This window comes from Taudactylus pleione, unplaced genomic scaffold, assembly GCF_031769625.1.
Source record: "Taudactylus pleione unplaced genomic scaffold, aTauple2 ptg000179l, whole genome shotgun sequence".
NCBI classification, from domain to species: domain Eukaryota; kingdom Metazoa; phylum Chordata; class Amphibia; order Anura; family Myobatrachidae; genus Taudactylus; species Taudactylus pleione.
Window position 1 is genome coordinate 35,293,215 of NW_028284581.1, and position 25,031 is coordinate 35,318,245.

The following is a 25,031-nucleotide window of genomic DNA, read 5'->3' on the forward strand; positions in this document are numbered from 1 at the left end:
AGTTCAGATTACACTGACCAGTGTCCTGGCCCGTGGCTGGCTGCACCCCCCTCGTGACACCAGTCCGATAGTGCCCAGGGCACGAGCCCTACTCTACATCCCCTAGATGCGCCACTGGTGGAGGAGCTGTGTTAGCATGAAAGTGCTGGATGGAGGCTCTGCCAGCATAGGCAGTGATGTGCAAGGAGTTCCCAATGTTGTCAGCTGTATCAGCATGATTCAGCATGTATTGATATTCTGCTTATACGTATACAACGCAGTTGCTAATATCAGCTATGATATGCAAATGTCTGCATTCACATTGCAATTGCAGCCTAACATAAGGACATCCACTCCCCCTTACTCACATCCGTATACTCTGGCAACATAGTGATATAATCGGTAATGTCGGACCCATACGCACGTTAAGGCAGGTCAGACCACTCAGGAACTGCTAACTTCAGAGCACGCTATGAGGCTTCAGGCTGCGTATGGTATCTCAGTGGAAGACTTTTGCATGCCAATGCAACACTGTTAAAACGCACTGACACTTGGAAAATGCTGTGCAGGTATTAAAGAAACTAATGGCAGCTAAATGTTGAAAGGCAAAGCTGTGCAGGTGTTCAGGAAAGCACTGGGCAAGCCATACACTAGCAACACAGAGCAACCAGCAGTACTAGGAGCAGACTGAAATGGGGAATCTCATAAAAGCGGTCAATTTACTGAGAATCGAGTTTGGTGGAGATGTCAATCACGGATGTGTTTGGCTATTTTTACCACTTGCTAATTTACTAAAGGCAAACATAGGTGAGAAATCATGAAACTCTCTGCAAAACACATATGAAAACAGAAATAGAAATAAATACACCATCGGCCAAACTTGCAGGTACTTTCCATAGACAGGAATACAACTCGGGAATTTACCAAGAATCATGATTACAATCACAGGTGTAATTTAAGCAAACTTGGTCCAAAATAGAAGTTTTAAATAGACTACCTCCTGAGCTGCTTGTTTAATAGAAACATCAGTGTGATCCGTGTAAGTTTCTGTCTGTAAATAAACAAAAAAGGGTTGTTTTTTTTTTTTTTTTTAAACCACGTAGAGTTCCTCCCCGCCCCCCCCCCCCCCCCCAAAAAAAAGAGCCTAACCAGCCCTGGGCTCTGGGAGCCAATCCTGGTTCTAAGATACAGGGGACAAAATGTGTGTGTGTGTGTGAAGTATGCATTCACATCTCTGTTCATATATGTTATGGTGGTTATTAAAAAGGAGTATTATGGAAATGTAACATTGAGAATATGTGAAGGAGACAAAAAAGTGATACATGTATACAGGGGCACCGGCAGGGGAGGGGAGAGGGCACTAATTACCTGGGCCCGGGCTCCCTGCTGCCCCCCCCTCCATCTTTCATTACAGCAGCCCAGCAGATGCTGCTCTGTGATGGGCTGCACTGAGAGACTGCTAGCGGCTGCTAAGTAGCAGTCTCCAGTGCCTGTGGAGGGAGCGATCACACTGATCGTGCCCCCCACTGGCTATGCGCCTGGCTCAGGGGGCTCACACCATCCCCCTCCGCAACAAAGCGGCGCTGCAAAACTATTATTTTTATACATTTCTTCCCTATGGGGGTGTAACCACGCCTCCCGCAATTAGGCCACACCACCTTCACCTGGGCCCGGCATCGCTTTTGGTGCACCTGCATGTATAAAGGTCTAGTTTAAGTGAAGATATATAGATACATTTGTGAGCAGCAACTATTTAGATACAATTCAAGCAACTTGTATCAAGTAAATTAAACGCATGCAATAACACTGTCTTGTCTACTTTACTGCAATCCAATAGGTAACAATAGGAGCAAGCATAGAGTGCATATAACAATTTTTGACCACACATTTCACTACACTATCTAAAATCTATAATTTTATTTAGCTGTTTTTTATTTGAGTCATGTTTTTTTAATATAAACAATAAAAGTTATGTTTTAATATTCTTTATTTTACACCACAAAAGACAATCTCTCTCTCTTATTTGTGTTTATTAGTCATTTAAGTGTCTGTGGTAGCATCCCCTGAATATTGTGGAATAATACACATTCACTTTCATCATATAAGGGGCCTATTTAGATTATATAATCATCATTGAAATTCCAGTGCAATAGGTGAATCTCTACTGTACATACATTCATTGTATCCACAGTAGGACAAAAGTAACTGTACAAAGCAGATGAAGGAGTTCTTAAAGATCCAAGCCAGGAAATAGGCAATAGAAGCTGGAATGAACTGGAATCCGGACCAGGAAAAAGCATGCTGGTTTTCAAACCATCATGCATCATGTATTACCGATAAATCATTAAGGGTAGACAGTGGGAATACCACTCACCATCTTCATAACAAAGTACCAACCTTCAACATTTCTCATCCACATAAATTCAGCTAATCCACCCACCCATCAGATAACATAAAGCACAACAAACTAGAATCTACCTAACAATAACATGCCCACTCAGCCTACAGTTAGCCCCACCTCAAAAAAAAAAAATAGTTGTGAATTGGATAGGAAAACTGAATAGTAATTGCCTGTAAATTATGTCCTTTTCCTATAACCTGATGTGATTTATCAAGGGCTGACAGCACTTGGACACTGATCTTTTGTCCTTTTTGAATGCTATGGCAGAACTAAGGCAGACAGTTATTTTATTACCAATTGGTACTATAATAACTATCATACTGAAAAAAAACTTCCAATATGAAAACAAAAAAAATATTAAATTGCTTCCTGCCACTAACATGGACCAACATATTCAAGTGACTCACTGAGTTAAAAGTTAAAAATCAGAGGAAAAGAGAAGGTGTGCAAGACTAATCAAACACTTTTCCAATAAGTACTAGACAAGATATGGGAGTACCGTAGATTAATCATGTGACAGAAGTTACTGAAATGCTAAAGTACTTCGATCACCAAAGTACTATGGGTCTGATTCAGCTGATGCAGAGCTGATCGCAGATTCATGATGCTTGGGAGTCTGTGCATGTGCAGGTCTGTTCTGCACATATGCAGAACGAGCCTGTGATTATGCATGGAGCACAGCAGCAGACTATCAGTGATTGACAGTCTGCTGCCATTTCTGGGTGGGGAGGGTGTGGTTTAATTCCCCCCAATGTTGTTGCCACCAATGGGGCGGGATTAAACCACACCCTCCCCAATTGGTTATAGTTATTTTATTACCAATTGTCTCCACCATTGGGGGGGAGTGAAGAGGAGTGATGCCATCTGCTGCTTTACCATATTACCATGCGATACTGTAGCTCCTGCATCCTCTGCTGAATTGCCCCTATACTCTGTTAATGTACCTATTATGGGCTAGGCTTTTTTCTTAATTACTACAAAAAGGGTGTCTAAGCTGACCTTTAGGATTCCCCCAGTTTTTGAGTTTGCTAATAACCAAAGTGTTTGTTTAGTTGATATCTTAACTAATGTGTATTTGTACTTCAGTTATGGTAGGGGAGCAGGTTTCTTCAGCTATATTTTCTCCACCAAGAAAACAAACTAATAATTTATTTAAAACTAGCTGGAGTACCCGGCGTTGCCCGGGATTTTAAGACTGTTTGTTTACCCAGCATCCTCCAACCAAACTCTCCTTAGGCAGGCCTCACGAAAAGTGTGACAAACTTCCTCATCAACAGTCTTAAGGTATTCGAAGGAAGTAGGACCTGTAACGGTGTAAAGCAAACTTCGGATATAGAAGCATTCAAAATGTTTTGGATGTACAGTGTAAACACGGCCAAGAGCTTCTGTTGCTCTGATACCAGGATGACCATCTACAGCGACTCCCTGTTTTCTGTGCAGCAAAAACTTTGGGAGAAGCTATCTATGTGTAATGTTTTGGCAGCTCACAGTACAGCAGGTCCATGCAAAGTCATCATTATGAACACAGTTGGAAGAAAGAAGTAAATGTTGTTGCGTAATTTGGTATAGTCAGAGCTGAGAATGCTGGCAAAGCCTGCTAAAGTTCTGACAAAACATGACAACACAAAATGCTTGCTCCAAGGCTCTACCCATATGCCGTGAGGCCCCACAATGAGCGTCCAGCAAAAATTGTGGTTTAAATTAATTAAAAATTAATAGTAATTAATTTAGATTTTAAAATGTTTTAATTGCCTCTGCTGTGATTTAATACTCTTATATAAAATGTCATGATCTTCGCTTGTAAACTGTGGATTTGTATAGAAATACAGAAGTACAGAAGGACAAATTTTCGCTTTGATATAGTAGAGAAGATAGAAAAGAAAAAATGGTAGATAAGCTAAAACCTTTTGTAATTCTGTACCTGACCTGTAGAGGGCGAATGCTATGCAAACAATTTGGTTTTTCATTAATTAAAATTTAACAGTAATTAATTTCGATTTCACATTTTTTTAGTTGCCTCCGCTGTGTTTTAATACGCTCATATGTAAAATTTCACGATCGTGGCTTGTATACTGTGGATTTGTATAGAAAGACAAAGGACAAATTTTCACTTTTATATAGTAGATATATTATCTAGATGGTATGTGATGTATGGCAAGAACATGGCGCTCTGTGGCAACTAGTTTTTTATGCATAGATATACATCATGGGAGCCTGCTACCAGATCTCATGGTTAATTGAATTACTGCACCCCACTGTGACTGCTCCTAGATGTGTAGAGAGGCAGGAACAGCTGAAGAAATATACTGTTGTTAAATTATAGTAGGCTATACTTTGAAGTTATGTTTTTACGCATTTCACTTTGACTTTTCTAGCCAAACCTGCATTCATGCAAAAATAGGCACACAGTACTTTTCCAGAGCAGGTAAAAATTAGAATAGTTTTTTGCTTGGAAACTACATGAAGCAGATAAATAGGTGCATTTGTGCCAAGTGAAATGTAATGTTAGTTAATTTTTTTCTATTTTTAATGACCCTAAAAGTCCATAGTTTATGCTACATATGGCGAGATAGTAATGGCTAAATGTATTGGGAACATCTGTAGATATTAAAACACTGTAAATATGGATTTAAACTCAATTTGTTTCCTATATTGAAAATAGATATTTTACTGTTTATGAAATAGCCCACAAGAGGGCAACGTTGATTTGTTATAAGGAATGCAAAAATGTTTTACTGCTGATATTCTCAAAGTTTTCTCTTAGAAAATCTGAAATAAAAAATACTTTTACCAAACAAAGAGCAGAATAGCTTGTGGAATAGTACTTGTATCTTGGCCTTGCAGACCATCACCCTTTGATTTACTGCTGTACATTATTAGTGTTAGCCTTATAATACACTACTCAAGGCAAAAACATCAATGAGAAATGGAGAGATTCAGTCTCAGATAGCTAAATGACAAACAAAGGACAGAAATATATTTTTTCAATCAAATTGATTTTAAGTGTATTTCTTGAAAGAAGAAAAAGCAAACCCACAGGAAATGAGCTAGTTTTGTCTATCTACAGTACATGCAGTATTGTGAATGTTCTGTATATTGATTAATAGGAGTACCATACATATTTTAATTTGTTGTACTCATACTTGCCTATAGTATGCTCCTGGAAAATCTGTGAGACTCCTAAATTAGAGAGAGAATTCTAGAACAATACATGACAATTTTGACCCACAAGAGCTCCTGCCTGCTGGCAAAGGTATCCTGTGATGAAGAAAATAATGTTAGCAAACAAAGCAAACAGCAGCATCATACACATTTCTCCACCTACTTGTCTTGGGTGATGCTATCTTCTTGTTATAATGCACTCTACATGTTACAGAGGACAGGTAGGTTTTAAAACCCAAGTACTGTAACAGAACTATCAATATTTCAAGTTTCACCATTTGAATGTATAATACTCAAGTAGTCAGACAAATAATAACAAAAAGCAAAATATAATCTATGGCTGTCACAAAACACCATACTTGGCATCATTGGTAGCTCCAAAGGTGGGGCTGCAGCACAGTCCAAAATTTAAATACTGGAGCCTCACCAACTGCCAGGGAGTCCCGGCCAGTGATGTTTGGCAGTGTTTGAAATGGCAATTGGTGTGGCTCCCCTATTTGAATTTTGGACTGCACTGCAGCCCCACCTCTGGAGCCGCCACTGCTTGGCATGATGGGCTTCTTGGTCTGGCATGATAGCTACTGGGTCTGTCCATGGCAGCTAATTACATGTCTCTAGCAGGCCATATGCAGAATTTGCAGACTATTGCATTAACCTATACTATAGGGGTTAAGGCACTTCCTTGGCTTTAATTCTGAGGTCATGTGGTTGCTGTCATCACAGATGCTCAGTGGGCTGTTTGAATCTGGCTGAAGATACTATTAGGATCACTAACTAGGTCCAGCATTCTGTGAGCTGTACTGTGTTATAGATTTTGGGGTTCAGAGTCATTGATAAGTTTCACCCACCAAATTAGGTCCTAAAAATGAGGTAAAACATAGTTTTCATGGAAATGTCAGATCTGGAGTGTTTTGAATTGCATATTAGTCCCTCACTCATGATGTGGTGGGGTGGCAGTGACAATTTAAAGTACTGTACAGTAGCTTTACTCCTGTCCTGGTGTACATCAATCATGAATTATTCTGTCAAAATCTGTGAATATTTAGACAAGTAACTTGGGGCTGAGCACAAGACTGAATGCTGGAAGCAATAAGAGACTGAGTGGCCGATTCAGACCCGGGCGCTAAGCCTGCATTCTCTCGCAGCCGTCAGGGGCCGGGTATGCAAATTCCGTGATCACACTGTCTGGCTTAAGTATGCCCTCTATGTCTTTGAGAGCGATGGCAGCGAGCGCGTGCTGGAGTATAAAGACGCCCACGTTTCTTTCTTAACACACATCATTTCCAGGAAGTGTGTGATTAATCGGTATCATTGAGAGCCAACAGAGCTGCACACAGAGCTTGAAGTAGACCCTACCCCACCACAAGCACTGCGATCACTGCAGGCTGAAATACAACCAGGTGACGTGTACAATGACGCGTCCATGCTAATTATGGATGCTCATTAAATGCCGTTTTGCCGCCCAGACTTGCCTGCATTCACACCATCACTCCCCCGTTCACAAGCACCTTCCCCTGTGACCACCCACAAATGGCACTATCTGTTACTCAAAGGAGCGTCCAGTCTGTGTACTACGAGCACATGATTCCCGGATGCAGTGACTGGTTTGCGCACGCACACTGCGACTTATACGCATGTGCAGATGGGTGACAATCACCCATAGAGAGCAATCGCAGCTGAGTGGTCCAGGTCTTAATTGGGTACTGAGAGCACTCAGCTTGAACCAAAGATCACAGGAGCACTGGAACACACTGGAATGTATAGTAGCAAGCAACTTGGAGCTCAGCAGTGGACTGAGAGTAGCAGACTGGGAACTGTTAGTACTGCAGATATTAAATGCTCTGTCTTTCTAGCTGGAGATAATTAGCAGTGTGGGAACTGCTTCAGGTTTGCAGTGGATAGTTGTGCTGGTAAGAGGTTGGAGTATAGCAGTGTGAGAACTGCTCAGGTTTGCAAGCAGACAGGAACTATGAGCAGCTGAAACCGGATAAAGAATTTGAAAGCAAAGCTGCTGATGCTGAATCCAGAAGCATGTAAGGTACAAATTGAAATGGCTATAAACAGGTGCTGGCCTCAGGGAAATTACAACACCCATGCACTATGTTGTCACAGCATGTGAATTTTGGGAAGACTGACCAGCAGAGGCAGTGCAATGTGAGGTAAGAGAGTCTGAGAGCCCATAGTATGACACAATCTATAAAAGAACAGGAGCATCCCAGTCATAGTGCTGGCAGTCATAGCTACTTTAAAAAAGATCAAAGAGAAAGAAGAATTTGTAAGAAAAGGCACTTCATATCTATGCATTATTTGACAATCTTTAAGAAGACATCACCACTAACTGTGAAGGGAAATTTTACAGCTAAAAAGGTAAAATTGCAATATGCCATACACCACACATCTTGGAAAGGAAAGGATCAGACCATGGTATTTATTTGTGAGTTGTGGTCCTGCTATTGCTCTTTCATGCACTAGAATGCCTATTGTGTAAGCCAGGGTCTGGCACAGTCATGCAACTTCTCTAACCTTGCACACATGACTCTTTTGCTATGCATCTATAGGCCAAATGTAATAGGGTGAGAGTTTAGAAAATGTGAGTTTACTGCTAAACTCACATTTTCTAAACTCTCACCCTATTACATATGGCCCTAGATGTGTCACCAATAAAACAGGCACATTAGTGCACAAAAAGAACACTAAATATGAAGAACTAATTGTGTGTTCACAAACTTTACATATTCCAGAGAGTATTCTATGGGTTTCCACAAGTGCAATGTGTAAGTCTGACATTTTGGATTCTGACACTGCAATCCTAGATATAAAAAAGGTATTTAATATGGCAATATTTTACACAAATAAAATTATTCAAAAATATGTGGAACATATATGTGTTCCTGATAGAAAATACATACATACATACAAACAACATATAATTAATATCAAAAAGAAATAGAACAAATTGAATGATTATAGTCAGTATTCCTGGTCATATTGTTGCCAGAAAAGAAATGAGTAAAATGTTTCTCTTGAGTATAGATACAGTGTATCTGTGGCAGCTTTTAAATTAATGCAGCAATTGGATAGAATGTTGCTATTAGGTAACACGGAATGAGCTCACCCGATTCTGGTAGAAATGATGTCTGTGATCTGCAGATCAGGAGTCTCAGTGTTCCACGTGTGATGCTGTGTATATCCCAATACTTGCAGCGCGTGTTCTTTATGTATCCGTCGCTGGATATCAGAATATCTCCCTCTCATCGCGGGAACTCTTAGTATTAATGCTCCGCTCCATATCAAGTGGTATGTAGTTACTGGTGGAGCCGCCGGCCGGCTCAGTTGTATATTCACTTGGGAGCAGGTGCTTGTAGTCTCATGTAAAGGACAAGTTACCCGATGGAGACTTCATACCGGTTTAGATGTTTGACCGGACTCTCCCTATATGAAGGAGTGGTGGAAGTGGTCGAAGGTGTGTAGACACACGGAAACGCGTTGAGCTTATACAGCTGATCCTGTGGTATCTGATTCAAAAAGCAGCCACCTTTCTCCCTTCAAGCGGACCCACCATCCCGATCATTACACAGTTTTATGCTCTCTCAAACAGAAAGATTCCAGCGATCCACAAACAGCTAAGGAGCTTATATCGAGAGCTATATTCTTCAATTGATACTGCAGGTACCTGCTACCACCACTCCTTAGTTGAAGCTTCCTCAGGGTACTAAAGTCGTTCTAGCTCTTTTAGATTCTGGAGCTGCAGAAAACTTTGTGACTACAGACTTTGGGCCTGATTCAGACCCACTCGCGAGCGGCTGTCCGCTCACAAGTGGGTCGATGTTATGGACTGAGCATGCGCACGACGGAGGGAGCTCCGTCGTGCGCATGCGCCAGACGCGACGAGCGAAGGAAAGTCCTTCGCTCGTTGTGTCCGATCAAAGGGGGCGTGCTGTCAATGTTGATTGACAGCACGCCCCCTTTGGTGGGCGTGCCGGGGGCATGCCTCCCTGACGGGGGCGTTCCCACGGGAACGCCTCCCATCAGAAGCCGGCCCACTGACATCACTAGTGATGTCAGTGGGAGTGATTTTGGCTCTGATAGAGCCAAAATCACTCCGGAGCTTGCGGTTGAAAACCTCAACTGCAGGCTCCGGCTCGCAATTTTGATGGTCATCACAATGCACGCTCGTATAGCCTGTGGGTGGTGACCCACAGCTATACGAGCGTCCAGGAGGACGCTCCATGAAAATGGAGCCAGGCCCTCATTCAGAGCGTGCGCTCTGTTCAGAGCGTACGGCTCTGAATGAGGGCCTTTGTTCGATGGTAGTCATATTATTAGTGGTACCATCACTCATCGCACCAAGCCACTTAAACTTACCATCAGGGTGCTTCATTCTGAGGAATTGTCCTTCCTAGTAATTCCCAAAGCCTCTCACTCTCTAGTTCTTGGATTACCCTGGCTACAGAGACATTCTCCACAAATCGACTGGTCAGCCATGCAAATAATCTCCTGGAGTACTAATTGTTTCAAGAACTGCCTTCATCGAGTAATACCTGTTCGATCCTCTGATCTACAGCTTCCTGCGGGCCTGCCTGAATCTTATTCTAAGTTTCTAGATGTTTTCAGCAAACAGAATGCAGATTTATTACCTACCCATCATAGTTGGGATTGTCCCATAGACCTGATTCCTGGGAAGAATCCTCCTAGAGGATGAACTTATCCTCTTTCACTTCCCGAGACTCAAGCCATGTCCGAGTATATAGAGGAAAACTTAAAGAAAAGGTTTCATCCGACCCTCCACATCTCCAGCTGGGGCTGGATTTTTCTTTGTTAAAAAAAAAGATGGTGGTTTACGCCCATGTATTGACTACCGAGGTCTCAACGATATAACCATTAAAAATCGATATCCTCTTCCTCTCATAACTGAATTGTTTGACAGGGTAAAAGGGGCCACAGTTTTCACCAAGCTGGGTTTAAGAGGTGCCTACAATTTAAATCATATTCGCTCTGGAGATGAATGGAAAACAGCCTTCAACACCAGAGATGGGCACTACAAGTATCTTGTTATGCCCTTCAGCCTTTGCAATGCCCCAGCTGTTTTTCAATTTTTTGTCAATTAAATTTTCCAGGATCTTCTGTACAAAATTCTGGTCGTCTATTTGCATGATATCTTGATTTCCTCTCAGAACTTAGAGAGCCATCGGAATCAAGTAAAAGACATCCTTCTGAGGTTATGCTCCAACCAGCTCTTCTGCAAACTGGAGAAATGCCTTTTTGAAGTATCCAGTTTACCATTTTTGGGGTACATCATCTCTGGAACGATCATCAAATGGATTCTGCAAAACTTCAAGCTGTTTTTGATTGGTCTATCTCGACATCTCTGAAATCTATACAGCAGTTCTTAGGTTTTGCCAACTATTACTGCAAGTTTGTAAAAGGATTTTTCACACTGGTGGCTCCTATCACAGCCCTCACTTGTAAAGGAGCAGATCCAACCAAATGGTTCATAGAAGCCACTTCTGCCTTTCAACTTCTCAAGCAGGCGTTCATCTCTGCTGCTGTTTTGAAGCAGCTGGATCTAACACGACCCTTCATTCTAGAAGTCGATGCATCTTCCAAGGGAGTTGGAGCAGTTCTCTCTCAACGTTTTGAAAATGAGAAGCTTCATCCCTGTGGATTCTATTCCCAGAGATTTCTGCCAGCAGAGAGGAACTATTCCATTGGTGACCAGGAGCTAGTCGCCATAAATATGGCTCTCGAGGAGTGGCGATATCTGTTAGAGGGGGCTCAGTATCCAATCACCATCTTTACGGACCACAAGAATTTACTATATCTAAATTCTGCCAGTTGTTTGAATCCCCAGCAAGCCAGATGGGCGATGTTCTTTTCTAGGTTCAACTTCAAACTCTCCTATCATCCTGGATCACAAAATTGTAAAGCCGACACTCTCTCTCGTTCCATGGAAAGTGGTTCTGAACAGTTCACTGAAGAGTCTCATCCAATCTTGGATCCAACTTCCTTTGCTTCTACCAACGTCTCCGAGATGCCTCCTGTTGGGAAAATGTTCGTTGTTCCTCATCTCCACAAAAAGTTGTTGCAGTGGGCTCATGCGTCTCATTTCTCTGGACAATTTGGTATTGACAAAACTCTTGAATTCATCCGGCAATCTTATTGGTGGCCTTCAATGAAAGCAGACATTATCTCCTATGTTTCCTCATGTGTCAACTGTGCTCAGCACAAAGTGCCTTGGTAGGCTCCATCTGGGTAACTCCAAAAACTAGCCATTCCTTTACAGCAATGGATACACTTGTCAATGAACTTCATCACTGATATTCCTCTATCTCGAGGTCACAATACAATCTGGGTTATCGTGGACAGGTTTTCTAAAATGGCCCATGTTGTACCCCTTACCGGGCTCCCGTCTGCGCCATTACTTGCTCAAAACTTTAGAAAAGAGATCTTCAGACTTCATGGTCTACCACAAGAAATCATCTCTGATGGAGTACAGTTCATGGAAAACTTTTGGAGGTCACTCTGTTCGGCTCTTTAGGTGAAACTTAAATATTCCAATGCATGCCATCCTCAAACCAATGAACAAGCTGAAAGAGTCAACCAGGACTTGGAGCAGTTCCTTCGCATCTTCATCTCCTCCTCTCAAGATGACTGGATTGAGCTTCTCCCATGGGCTGAATTTGCCCACAACAATCATTATCATAATTCCACCAATTCAACTCCTTTTCTTACAGTCTTCTGTCATCATCCTCGGATTCCAGACTTTCCCTTACTTCTGGCACTGGATGTGCCTGCTGCCAAAATATCTCTTCAACAGTTCTCTGACATCTGTAAGAAGGTTCGTTCCGCTCTCACTAAAACTTCAGCCCGGTATAAGAAATTTCCTGACCGCAGAAGATGAGCTGTTCCAAGTCTTCAAACTGGAGATATGGTTTGGCTCTCCACTCAAAACCTCAGACTCCGAGTACCCTTGATAAAATTTACATCTACACCTTTTTGATCCTCTTAAACTTAATTCTGAGGTAGATTTAGGTGCTCTTTCTGAGTAACAATGGATACAAATTATAGTCTCCATTAAGTTTACTATTCCATGTGTAAGGTACCAGCAAGTTTATTACTGTGTCTTACATAGAACTTATCGTACCCCAGTCTCGATGTACTGAGCAGGCCTGATATCTGATTATCATTGCCCCAAATGTAAGGTGGAGGATTCTGATTTTTGGCACTTATTGTGGTCCTGTCCGAGAGTTTTTACTTTTTGGTCTGCTATCTGGGAGGATATTATACATACAGAACCCTCCCTTCCCCCACTTTGTCCCAAACTTTCTTTATTTGATTTAGATATAGAGGAAAGATACTCTAGGAAAATTTATAAGTAAACCCTACTGTATGTCAGACCATTTTAGCAAAGGTTGTGGTGGCTAGGAGTTGGTATGCGTCTGATTCACCTGACCCTTTCAAGTTAATGATGTAGTTAAACATGAAAGACCATTATTTACAAGTCGAGGCATGATAAATAAATTCTATGATAAATGGGATAGGTGGTGTACCTCTGACCTCAGTAGGGACCTTGGGCCAGATGTAAACCCATAATTGTTCAAATAATTATCAGTGTTTTTTTAGTTTTTTGAGAACTTTTAGTGGTTTTCATCTTTTAGATGTTGTTTTTTTTCTTTTCTAGTGTCAGCTGTCTGTAAGTAGCTATCTGTGAATTGTAAGATTGTGTGTGTCAATTTGTTCAACTTATAATTATCATGTATTTTGTTCAGTTTGGTATCCCAGTATTATTCAATACCAGTTTAATAATCAATAATCGGAATTATATTCTGATTTGGATATAACAGTGTTTAGTTGTTTCTTTTTTACTTTTTTGCAATTGTTTATAAAATATCGCTAAAAATCACTTGATTAAAAAAATGGCATTGTATTGACTCTCAACTTAACTACAGATATCTGGACAAGCAGTACTGTTAAGCTAAATATTACATGACTGTGACAGCCCACTGGTTGGGTGGATAACCTTTCGCAGCAGTATCTATCATCATATCAGCCATATTTCTTGGGATTACAGTTGCTGGCTTTGACACCCCTGAAAGTGTCACAGCACGTTCTTTGCGGCCACCTCCTGTTATCTCTCCCAGACACTCCCTGACAATCCCACTGTGAGTAAATTGTAGCTGTGAGCTACTATGGCAGGGGTGGGCAATAAGTGGCCCTCCAGCTGTTGTTGAATTACAAATCCCAGCATGCATTACAACAGTTTTAGCAAGGCCAAACATAAAAACTGTGGCAGGATATGTTGGGATGTGTAAGTCTACAACAGCTGGGGGAGCGCTTATTGCCCACCCCTAGACTATGGTAATGTACTTTGATGCATGCGCTGTGCGACTAAGTCACGTTTTATGGATAATCACTCAACTGCATAAACATTGGCATTGCAAACAACTCTGAATCAGGCCGTATAACCTATGTATTAGTTGCAGAGAAGTCCAACCCTACGGTGCATTAGACTCAGTGGTAGTGCAAATATAGGCAGATAGCCCTGAATCCACAACTTCTGAAACTTCTGGCAATAGCACCATTACAGCTGTAGAATAGCAATTCAGCAAACCAGATACTCATTTTGGTACTTCTTTTAAAACATGGGTTAATGCTATTTCCTAAAATGAATCTTGCAATGCATAAACTACAAAGCTTTTTACTTGCAATGTATTAATGCATTCAACTTGCAAATGAAGCTCAGAGTGGTATAATCATTTTATTCTGCTGATAAATAAAAAAAGGAACAGAACTTAACATATTGTGAGAACTACCAGTTGAGCTTCATTCCTGAGAAAATTGTACCTGGGCCATCATAATGTCCTTTGCTTTCTCTGGTATCAAGTAATGGGAAATGGGGACTCCCTGGAGTAGCACAAACTTGTCTCAGCCATATAAGAATAGAAGATAAGTAATAATTGTTTTTTTTTCCCTCAATGTCCTGAATTCTGTGATTAGTAAACATTTAAATGACACTTTTTCTGTAACTTTGCAAGGAACATTTGCATAAAATAATTGTATTACACTTTGCAAGACAGAACAAGGCGAATAATGTACCTGCTATGGACCTCCACCTTAGGCTGCTTGGAAATTTGCACTGAATTTCAGTGTACAGCATTCATTTCATTGCACTGACTAAGCACTACTAAACTAGAAAAAAATCATATGTTTATCTAATACTGAAAACATACTAAATAGGTATATAAATCTGTTCATCTGGCCTCAATTATCTATGTGTGATCACTCCTTGAATTTGTTTTCACTTGGCATACATTAAAGCTTCATTGAATTATAAGGTAATGAAAGATCACCACTTACGATTCATTGCAACATAGCTTTTTATTAAAAATTGTTTTGCTTTTTATATATTCAAGATGCAGCAACATCCCTCAATCTTAGGGGCATATTTATTCAAATTATTTTGCAGGAAATTCCCTGAAAATTAAATTTTTTTGGTACCCCCTCTATATCTAAGCATCCATAGGATGTACAGTAATACGGAAGGACCACGGCAGATATCTTAGATATCCGCCACGGTCCCTAAATTTATGACCACAAAAGCAGACCCCGGTAGTCTATAGTAGCCTTTGGTCTACTCCCCATTGGCCCCCACAGTCACACGTGTAAGCTAAATGCAGTGAATGCACAGTAAGTGCACGGAGTCTAAACCCATGACTGCATTGCGATTTGGGATGAAATTCTCGTGTCACAACTACATTTTTTATGTGGTTCGTGTTATGTATTCCACTTGGCTTGCTTACATTAATAATTACATATTTTTCTGGTAGTGATGTTGAAAAGGAAAGACAGTTGTGTGAAATGAAGGATTCTTGGCTGGATATAGAACAGTGTGCAGTCTCTGGGAGTGCACCGCCCTTTCGCGTTGATGCAGTTGCAGAGTAGACTTTAGCAATTTACCATGCACATGCGCAGGTCTTCATAGAACTGTGCGTCCACACCATGGTCCCGGTTATTTATCTACTGTGCATGTGCACATCTTTTGGAAGATGGCAGCCATGTCATTTTACCAGTAATTTTTGCAGCTGGACTCTGGAGAGTTAAGTATAATTTATAGGTGAAGGGTGTGCAGTGTGTGTCCCCCTGGACCCAGAGGCTCATGGGCCTGATTCAGTAGCATACGCAATTGCGATTGCAGCTGCGATTTCATATGAAATGCAGCTGCAAAAATATGCTAATGCCTGCCATAGCTCAGCCAGCATAAAGATGCCCACTACTAGCTTTCTCACATCTGTACTATCTAGCAGTGGCGTCCCTCCCCATGGTATCACCAAGTGCAGGGAGGGATGCAATGCATGCACCAGTGCCGCCGAAAAGGGGGCATTGCCATGGGAAGTGGCATGACCTCAGGGAATGGGCATGGCCTCGCGGCCCGAACCCGGTACCAGGCCCGTGGTTAAACTTATCAATGCGGTGGGGGGGGGTGCAGAGGTGCGGGCACAGGCAGTGTAGGCTCCCTCACTGTGACAGGAGCCGAGTGCTGCACTTAATGCTTCAGTGCAGCACCCAGCTCCTGGAACTGAGGGGGAGTCTGCACCTTGGTGTCATCCCTCGGCAGGTGACACCCAGGTGTGGCCTGCACCCCCCGCACACCCTTGTGATGCCACTGCTACCTCACACTCCTGCGTTTACATTGGTACCATCGAAACACATTTGCCCGTCATGCAGCTGGGATGCAGTCAGGAAGCCGATGGTTGAAATGCCAACCGCCGGCTTCCTGACTGTCAAATCCCGACAAGGTACTAATGACAGGCATCAAAATCCCGACGCCTGTCAGTAGACCTACGCCGGGAGACCGACGCCCGACATACCGAACTAAAGTAAGCCGGGCGCAGACAGCCGCAGGGGGGGAGGGTTAGGTTTTAGGGCTAGGGGAGGTTAGGGTTAAGCACCCCAGGGGGGAGGTTAGGGTTAGTCATCCTCCAGGAGACAGGTTTAGGCTGCGGGGAAGAGGGAATTAGGTTTAGCTACTTAGAGCGGGGTTACGGTTAGGCACTAGGGAGGGAGGTTAGGGTTAGGTACCCCTAAAAGAGGGTTAGGGTTAGGGGGGGTAGGGTTAGTAAATACTTACCTTTGGAGCTGTCGAGATCTTCATTGCTGCCGGTCTTCCAGCGTCAGGTTTTGAACTGCCGGACATAGGTCCAGCGGTATTTCATACCGATCCCATGTAATCACAGTGACTACTTTATGCAGGCCCATGCAGTGGTGTTCAAACGGACAGACATGCCTGCGTTTCTCCAACCACTCCCCCGTCACCACCCCCAAACGCTCACAGCTTGTCACTCACTCTGCTATTGATTCCCCTGTGCAGGCATAATCGCAGTGCAATCGCAGCGCACATACAGTGCTTTTTATATACATGCACAATGGCTAACAATCACTTGATCTAAGGGCCTGATTCTACAATGATCGTAGGCAGGCAGCTTTGCAATTGCGACCCTTGCAGATATGGTAATGCAGCAGGTGGCAACAACACCCCCTGTGCATTACTAATCCAAGACGCATTGTCCAATGCAGCATCGGATAATCTGCGTAATATCGGCTAGCTCTGGTGACCCATGGGGTCCTGCAGTCGGCCGCCTCAATTTAGAGGAAGATCCCAGCAAACCTCCATCAGCCAACGGAGATCCTGGCTTCTTCCCTCCCCCGCATTGGCGGTGACACGCCTCCGTTTTGGGAAACTGAGGGCATCACCGCCTCCTCCCGGCCCACAAACGGCAGCAGACTGTCAATCACTGACAGTCTGCGAGCGAGTTAGCAGGACCCATTCTGTACACTCAGAGAATGGGTCCTGCGCCAACACAGACTCCCAAACATTGGTGCACTGCTGAATCAGGCCTTATGTACATAGTTGCATTTGCACCCCATGTGCACCACACACCCTGCACACATTGTAGATATGCCCATCGTGTGAACAGTCTCTTACATGTTGTTGAATTGGACTCTGAGCTGTACGATATGTCTGACCCTACAAAGTCTTCACTACAAAAAGTGGTGGGCTTTGTAAAAAGTTTCAACAACCTACTACTAAATGTGATAACATATATGACAGTTTTCAAGCAGAAAATATTTTAAGTGTTTCCTAAAAAGCTGTAGGTAAATAAAAAATCTAACATTGTGGCTATGTATACTGTCTTTAAAAGTAAACTCCATAAAACAATAATGGCCTGATTTTGAGTTGTATACAGCGGTGGGGTCCATGAGTGTGTCTTGCTAGTTGCTTGTCTGCAACTTTATGTTAATACTGCTACAAGCCGTTTCATTTTGTACAGTACATTCAAGCGTATGTATGTGCAAGGAGTGAGACGCCCCTTCAAGCATCTCCAGACACTACAATCATGTTTGGTGACTCTGAAGATGCCACCATCGGTCGCACCATCGAAACCTGCACCAGCCCTTTGCTACAGAAGTTGCTGATTCTCTATCTGTATGGACTCCAATGTGAGTGATTAAGCATCTGTCTATGCAAACATTTCAGCGACACTCCCATAATACGCTCATAATACGGACCATCTTTGTGCGTCTGAATAGCCACCTCCCTGTCACTACCCAGGAACACGCATTACATTTTCAAGTGTGCTCATCTGAAATAGCAATCGCAACTTTGTTTTTCAAAATAATGTTAGAATAAAAAATAATGTTAGAATGTTTCCTTGATCCATCTGTTTGGCATACTTAAGAAAGATTCTGGCAGCCCCTCCGGGAGGGGGCAGCCAGGTCAGTGGCTTATGTGGGCAGTGCAGGGGCATGTAATTGCAATTGCATCTTATTGCTCCCGCTTTATAGTGCCGATATTACCGGCATTGTAAAGCAGGTGACAGGGATACTTGCCTACTCTTGTGGGGGTGGCAGGAGCAGCACCCAATTTTTGCGAGGCTACAGACAGTCCCAGGAGAGTAGGTATGCTGCTTGTCCATATGTAGGTGGTAGAAAGGACTTGTTCACTTGTGTATCATACTGTATGATTATTAAGGATGTATTCTGTATTCTAGAATATAAATAAATAGCAGAATCTAATGTTTACAACAATTCTAGCAAGTGTGTTGCATACTGTAGCTACAGCACATTCAGAAGTTTCTGATATTGCAAAAAAAATCCATCTACATTTTTATTTTTAATATAAAACTGTTGATCTTAAAGACAAGAACAATATCTAACCGAAAATCCACATAACGTTGCTGTTAATGAATTCCATTTATTAATCGCCATTTAATTTGGAGCAACACTTATTTTTTCCAGAATTATACAAAGCAATTCAGGTGCACAGTTCTAACCCGGTTTTTGTGAAGTTCTTCATAGCAGATTCTTAGGGGTTTATTTACGAAGCATCAGCTTGTAAAACCCAGCACTTCTGATTGTGTTTATGTCCAAAATTTAAAAGGGCAATGATTGTTCCAGCAAAACATGGCTAGTGAAATCATTGCCCTTTTAAATTTCGCGCATAAAGACAATACAATTAGAAACACCAGGTCTCTCAAGCCGACACTGTGTAAATAAACCACTTAGAATCAATGAAGTTCCAACAGCAATATTTGGCAGTAAACTTCAGTGTGCAAAAATATAGTAAAGGATGCTAAGTGTGTATCATGCACTCTCAAAGATTACCCATTGGATGAAGGCTGGTTTTGCCCATTTAAAACATCTGGCAGACTTGCCAGGGACTTGCTTTGTCATTTATGAGAATTTCTCCTGAAACGTTCTTCACACATTAATAAAATACAAAAACAATATTCGAGGAATATTGCTTATATATTTTATTGTTTAGTTATTCAGTTTCTAATGCTAACAGTGTTACTTTATTGTAAAGACTAGCAGGGGCCTATTAGGAAAATTAATGGCAAACCAAACCCTCAACTGTAACCAAATTAGTCTAAAAAATTAAGTCCATGCATCCCCTTAAGATTTGTGCCCTGAGTGGTTGCAGTTCTTGCGCGTAGCCGCTATAAACAGTAATGGGTCACTATTATTTAGATATTATTTTGCAGATGTAAATTTTTTTTAAATGATATCCAACATACAGTATCAGTATCAGACAAGTTTATCACATTATGCCTTTTACACATTACCAATTTGCATTAAGTTACTATAATGTACAGTAATATCTTCCAGCTTCTAATATTTTGCTTGAATTACCTGTTGTGTCCACTTGGGGGACTCAACACACACCCCAGAAGTTATTTGTATTATACATGAATAATTAAGAGGATATAAGCCCATACAAACATAGCTTTCTTGTAATTTTTGTTTAGTTAATGTCCGCTTTTTTGTCCTTGGTGTACCTACAGTATGTCTCTTATGTCTTCCTCTATGTGCGCTAGCAACAATGTTGGAACTTCCTAATGTAAACATTAACAGTACAAGAAAGGGAATGTATACTTTTTAGTAGTGGACCGACTCATTAATCCAATACTAGAGATATATATTTAAAATGTAGTAACTTATTGCTATACATTTAAATATTTTTTTGCTATATGATAAAAAGGGTTGGCAAAGTATGAAAATTAGGGAAACACAAAACATCACTTGACAATTTGGATGGCAGCCCATTGAAATTAGTAATACAGGCAAACAATTCTATATGAAGTAACAAGATTATCACTAGCTACTGTAAAACTGCATACACACGTAAAGATTTTCTGTCCAACCATCCAACTAGTTGATTGGCTGGAATGAAAATCTGGTAAAGTATGAAAGCAAATGACAATCAGCAATTTGCTCCCAAATGCCGGAAAATGGACAAACTGTTCTTTGAACAAGTTGTTTAGATCAAACATTTAAGAAACTTGTCTGTTTTCTGGCATTTAGTAGCAAATTGCTGATCATCAGTTACTCCCATACGTTGCCAGATTTTCTTTCCAACCAATCAACTAGTTGGATGGTTGGACAGAAAATCTTTACGTGTGTATGCAGCTTAAGTGACATTTGTACAAGTCTGATTTATTCCTAGTTACAAGAACCACAACCAGTACACTTCATGTGCAACCCTATTTCCTAATCACTCAGTCTATGGGCCGTATTCAATTAGAAGCGAAAAGTCAGTTTCGGCAATACTTTTTCGCAGATGATGTCATTTTTGCCAATTTCATTTATCCCCATATTCAATTAGTCAGACTTTACGCCAGTGCGAAAAGTCAATGCATCAGACCAGGCGAAAAAGTATCACCTATGAATAGGTGGCGATAAAATGAGCAGATTTGGGGTTTTGGGGTGCAGACTTCCCAAAACCACCCTGCAGCCCTTGGACAGTACCCTAAAGGTAATATGTGTCACCCTAAAAAAGTACTTTCGTTTTGGGGCAAAAAAAAAACAAAGTTAAGGGACAAAATTCTAAACTTGCCAAATAGATTCAAGGGGGGTCCCCAAGTATGCCCCAGGTGTTTTTTTTAAATGCAGATAGTTGCAGCAGGTGGATTTTTCATATTTTTTAAAACTTCATATTAGCAACTTTATAATATGCTTGCACCCATATTCATGTACCCCAAATTTGATGGGACTACTATTTTGCAAAAAAAAACCCTCATAAATGCCTCAGATGTGAACCCCTGAATGTTAGGGACGCTGGTATAGAGGAGCCTTGACGCTGGCCCGGCGCTTAATCATATATTTGCAAATGTATGTAACTAATACCTCTGTATTTCTATTAGCATGTAGGATTCAAGTATTTTTTCTGATATTATTAGTGTGCTGGAGGGAATGTCCTTTTTTTTCTGTGGTTCAGAGTAAACCCCGATGTGAGTGACCACTATACTTTTTTATTTTTTATTTGCAGCCCTTGGACAGTTCCCTAAAGGTAATCTGTGCCAAATTTTTTTTTAAAATTACCCTCCGACACCCTAAAAAAGTACTTTCGTTTTGGGGGTGAAAAAAACCAAAGTTGGGGGTCAAACTTCTAAACTTGCGAAATAGACTCAGGGGGATTCCCCAAGTATGCCCCAGGTGTTTTTTTAATTACAGGTAGTTGCGGCAGGTGGATTTTTCACGTTTTTTAATACTTCATATAGGCAACTTTAAAATATGCTTGCACCCATTTTCATGTATCCCAAATTTGATGAGACTACTTATTTTGCCCAAAAAATCCTCCTAAATGCTATTCTTCACCACCTTCTTAAAAGCACAAAACAGCACCTATTGAGACCATTTAAAGACCCCATATACCTTTAGCAGGGCTATTCTGGGGTACTCATAGTGATCTCCCATGTCAGTTCATCGTTTGGGGGGTGTCAGGCTGATTTCTCCAAAACTGACAGAACTTTTCGCCAATTTCAATTTCACCGGGTCCTGTTTTCGCCGATCTGGAATTGAATACGGGCATAAGCGGGGATGAGTGCGATACTTTTTCGCACCCAAAACCAGTGATGATGGCGAATACCAGCCTATATCTCTCTACACTGTACTGAACTGATGCAGATTGTGCATGAGTGTCTCCATCTATCCAATTATTGCTAAGTTTGTGATGATGACCTGTATGTACTACTGAAATGCAGACATAGCATTCAATGTGTCACATCACCTGGCTACGATTCAGAGATGAGACTTGCTAATATGTACTCTTTTTTTACTGTGATCACCAGGGCCAGCTCAACCATTAGCTTTAGGCAGCTGCCTAGGGTGCCAGGATCTTGGGGGCACCCCTGAATCTGCCTCTCACAAATTTAAGGATGTCTCTGAGAGAGGCAGCTAAACCTTGTACTGGCCCTGGTGATTTCAACTAGTTAATATTTGCATGAACAAAAGCCATAATGATATTATGAATCTGTGTATGTGATAAATATTTGGCAATATGCTGTTGCTTATTTTTTCAAAATTGACTCACATCATCAGTCTTCCTGACTCACAGCTAAGAAGCTGGTTTCCAAATAATATTGGGAAAGTGATTCTTTACATACTGAGAGATAATGCATGTTAAGCTGGTTTACACACTATACAATGGTGTAACCCATCGATGGAATGACGTAATGTAACTATAAGCCACATGCACCGTATACACTACATGAGTGGGGCCCCCGGGGGGGTTCTGACTTGGCCTTTCTCATGGCATCACCACTTAATTCACATAGAATACTTTTATCACTTCTCTATTTGTTTGTACATTATTTATGTCATTTTAATTCTTTATCATTTCATTAACACTTATTGATTTATCTTTACACTTCTTTTCTTTATACTTCACTATCACCTTTTTCCCTTTTTCGTGTGATGCCCTGGGGATGGCCCTTGGCTGGAATTTTTATGGGGTGCCTTGCTTCTCGGATGTGAGCCCCTTAATGTTAGGGATGTCAGTATAGAGGAGCCTTGACGATTGGCCTGGCGCTTATTCATATATTTGCAAATGTGTGTAACTAATACCTCTAAATCTCTATTATCATGTAGGATTTAAGTATTGTTTTTGCTGCAGTGTGCTGGGGGGCAAATCTCTTTTTTCTGTGTACATCAGAGATATGCAAACTGTGGCTAGGCCAGAATCTATTTCTAGTGTCTTCCAAAAGTCAAATATACAATTCATTCTATTGGAACAAACTCTTTGGGTCCCAGAATAAATACATGCTAACTATAAGTATGTCAGACCAATGGCATACTAATATTGGGGTCTCCAAAGAATAGCACATACACATTTGGGGTCTCATCTAAATAAAAGACTGAGCATCACTGGTGTTCAGCATAATCCACCAGCAGGGTTGTCTTAACAGCAGTGTGGGCCTTGGGCAAAGCAATGCACTGGAGCCCCTACCCATCTATTCACGGGAATAAAATTAAAATGGCCAATAAAATTAAACCCTCCAGCATGCCCATCAGAACTCCCAGAAACATGTGGAGACACTCTGTCTGACAGGTCTGAAGCCGGTGGATGAAGTGAAACTGGGACTGAGGTGCAGTGCACTGGCAGCTGTCTTATATAAACATCACAAATTAACCAACTGGCCGCGGCTGCAGGGGGGCGGGTTGGCGGATCCCTGCGAGCTTTGGGCCCTTGGGCAGATGCCCAACAAGCCCAATGGAAGAGATGGCCCTGTCCACCAGTCCTGTTTTCTGTGCCTTCTTATTACGGAGTAAAAAGTCCCTGCTTGAACACATTTCAAAATTTCAGAACCATAGCTTAAAAAGCCTTTTTCTTGACCTGTCTCTGTTATATGTTCTCATGTTCATGTTCTCATTATTCATGCTTTTTCACTGATCCAGACATCATTACAAGAAATAAACACATTTTAATTTATTTATGGATATAAGTTGTAATAATATGGATTTCCTTTGTATTATGAATACCCCAACGCACAACGTAGGTAAATTGCTGGGCATATTTATCCTCTCTCTAAGAGGTGCCAGGTTTCCACAATTCAGCACTGGACTGGTTCACTGTCATTTTTCATTAATAAAACTACTTTAAAAGCACTATCAGCCGAAGAAGGCCATTCCTCGCTGTACTAAATATGGCCCAGGATTTAAATTAGTGTCAATATAATCAGGTGCATAAAGGATGAGCATCATTCTGCAATGTCCATATATCAACCATTTACACACGCCATGTATAAACCTAAAGGAACAGCACAGGTGAAGATAATTTGATGCTTTCGAAAGAATCCTCAGTGAGGCATTTACATTAAAGATTTTACCTGACATCTCATCAAATACAGTACAAAACATCCTGTGTAGATAACAACTTTAAAATCAATGTTCTTATAAACAGCAATCATTTTCCAAGCTCTGTTTCCCTAGTTTTTTTTCATGATTTGCATAATTTGAAGACAAATTAGACAAAATCCTACATTATTTAAAGCAAATAGAAACTAATCTGTGCTGAAATTGCATGGAAAATAACAGGTTAAAAGAGTACAAAGCTAAACTTGATTACAGATGCATGTGCATGTAAATGCATTGAAGACGATCAATTCTAAAACAAATTATTCTTTAAACAAAGTAATATAATGTTTATTATGTTCCAGATAATAATGTATGTTAAGCTAGTAAAATGGCATAGAATGACTTAGGGTCTGATTCACTGCGGAATGCAACTGCGAATGCAATAGCGATTATGCACTCAGTTCAACTGCAATAGTATGCTAATTTATTGCGATCGTAATGCCATCGCTGCATTACACAAAGCCGTAATGTTCAGCAAGACTGCAAAACCATTGGTTAAATTGAGTACCATCACAGCTTCATGCACACTTGCACAAGCCCTGACCTTACTCAGAAATTTCTAACTTCCACACACGCTATGAGGGCTCAGGCTGTGTAGGGTATTGCAGTGGATTATTTATGCACGCCCCTGCAATGGCATTCAAATGCATTGGCACACCTGCGTTCGGCCGACCACCCCCGTCACCACCCACAAATGGCACTACCTGTCAATCACTCTGCGATGGGTCTGCGTAGCCGCTGCGATCGCAGTCCCGATCACAGAAGCTGGATTGCACATGCGCACTGCGATGCATGC